We start from the raw sequence: 2,709 nt of genomic DNA, 5'->3' as shown, positions 1-2,709 counted from the left end.
TAAAGATGTAATGTCATTTATTAAAGATGTAATGTCACTTACTAAAGATGTAATGTCACTTACTAAAGATGTAATGTCACTTAGTACAGATGACGTCACTTAAAATAGATGATGTCACTTACTAAATATGTAATCTAACTTATTAAAGGTGTTATGTCACTTAATACAGATTATGTCACTTATTAAAAACACAATATCACTTAAAGATGTAATATCACTTAATACAGATTACATCATAACAGAAATGATGTCACTAAAGCCCTATTCGCACAGCACTAGTTTTACCTACATGTAATAAATAAATTACTCCCCAACATCTGCTTTTTATGTTGCACATTCGCATGGGATAACCAAAGCCTGAGACTTAGTTGAAATTTACGGACATCTTCCGGATATGATGTTAACGCCGTGCGTTGTCATGACCAGGCTGTAATGTGCTTAATGTGCGGGCTGAGCTGGTCTCAGGCTTTGATGCGGTTTTACAAATTAACACAAAGAAAACTAAATAAGAATGAACAATATAAAATTGTGTTAATCTACTTGTTGAGAAGGAGGCAGGTCCGACGGGCCGGTTTAAGAGGTAAAAACAGCCACGTTAAACTCAGATGAGCAACCTGTCACCGGCCGTGCACGTGAGCGGCCGGGTGGCCGATGACCCGCCAGTTGAAATGGACTTGCGACCTGTCCAGGGTATCCCACGCCTTTCGCACAGTGATGGCTGGACATGGACACCAGCAACTCCCGCTACCCAAAAAGGAAGAAGCGGGTACATTAACTGGATGGATGGATGGATAGATGGATGGATGGATGGATGGATGGATGGATGGATGGATGGATGGATGGATGGATGGATGGATGGATGGGTCAGATGATTGCACCAAGGGCATCAGAAGCATCCGTAATGTGGGGGTGACACGATGATGTGTGTAGGTGTGTGCGCGCACGCGTTTGTGAGTACATGTTCGCGCACGTTAAAAAAAAAGTGTTCACTAGTGGACAAAAAGCAGCATTTCACCTAGATTTCCATTAATTTCACACATTTAAAACATGTTTCTCACCATGTTTGTGTGAATTCATCTGTGGGTTTTAAGACATTTTAACTTTAATACACTTTAACACAGAGCATCAGATCTGCACTATTTGTGTTTATAGAAAAATAAAAAACTTCACCACTGGACTTTTTTACTTGTGTTCAACACTCCTCATCTAAATGATGTTTGTCATGAAGCTTGAGGACAATAAGGTGTGGGGGTTTAAAGACATTTCAACTTTAATGCACCTGAACACACAGAGTCTCTTACACCTGCAGCGTCTCACAGCGTCACAGTTACTGCTAAGATAACATGCTACAGACGTAGTACTCCACTTCTCTCCTCCTAACATTAATATATGTTTATGATCAACGCCCCCGGTCAACAGCTACCCGCACAAAGCTGCTAAACTGGCGAGCGAGTAACACAGAGGTGTCTCCATCTCCTCCACCTGTGCGCATTTTCTGCAGAAGCAGGAGGATACACACAGAAACACTGCAGGTGTTACACCATATTCTGTGACCACCATATATTGTGACCGTGGCAACAGGCTGCTGTGTTTAGAGTTGGAGGTAACCAGGAAATCCTGGAGTGGAGTTTTAGTGGCTTGAGTATTCTCCTATTAATCAAGTGGAATGGATTTGTTTATGAAGAAAGAGAAACTGCGCCGCCTGAACTAATGTTTCATAGTAAACGTGGGGGGGGTCCAAATGAACGTTTTTGGAATGTGGGGGGACTTGTCCACTTCACATATAATGGTTGCGACGCCAATGGATCACACGCACGTCTCTGCACCTGCTGTCATTTGCAGTGAAGCAAGTAGCAACATTTACCAAAGCCAAAGCGAGGAGCGTGTTGATTTAAAATAGCTTTGTTCTATATTTTTCCAAATTATTTTGCTTAAACAAAAACAAAATAGCCTAATTACATATCGGATCCCACCGATTTCTGTCCAAATCACAGAGAGGCCTAGTCGCTTTGGATTAGTATTATCACAGGACATCGGAGTTCAGCGATATATAGTAGGTAATTTGCGGGGGAATTTTTACTTTACAAATTACTGACATGGACAGTTTGCACGGGATTAACAACACAGACAATCTCCATAATTTTACAAATAGCCTGTGGTCCCTAGGTAAAACTGAATAGGGCTTAAGTAAAGATTTAATATCACTTTTAAAAGATGTAATGTCATTTAATACAGATGATGTCACAAAAGAAATTATGTCACTTATTAAATATGTAATATCACTTGATAAAGTTAAGTCAGTCAAGTCAGATTTATTTATAGAGCACATTTAAAACAGAAACTGTTACCAAAGTGCTTAACAAAAATATCACATCATCAGATAAAAAGTAGCAAGATATATTTACAGCACATGGAATAAAAATATAAAACCGAAAACAATTAGAAACAATGAAATACTAAATCAGATCACGTTGTGTCAAAAGTCAAGGAAATAAAAACAAAAAGCATAAACTCAGTCAGAAACAATGAAATACTAAATCAGATCAGATGACCTTGTGTTAAATAGGAATAATAACAAAAGCATGAACAGAATCAGCATAAATGAAAAACTAGATCTAAATCCAATCACCCTGTGTTAAATGTCAATGAGTACAGATGTGTCAGTGAGTACAGATGTGTCAGTGAGTACAGATGTGTCAGTGAGTACAG

This window comes from Nematolebias whitei, chromosome 8 (genome assembly GCF_014905685.2).
Source record: "Nematolebias whitei isolate Nwh7 chromosome 8, NemWhi1, whole genome shotgun sequence".
Classification (NCBI taxonomy): Eukaryota; Metazoa; Chordata; class Actinopteri; order Cyprinodontiformes; family Rivulidae; genus Nematolebias; species Nematolebias whitei.
This window is presented reverse-complemented; position numbering follows the sequence as displayed.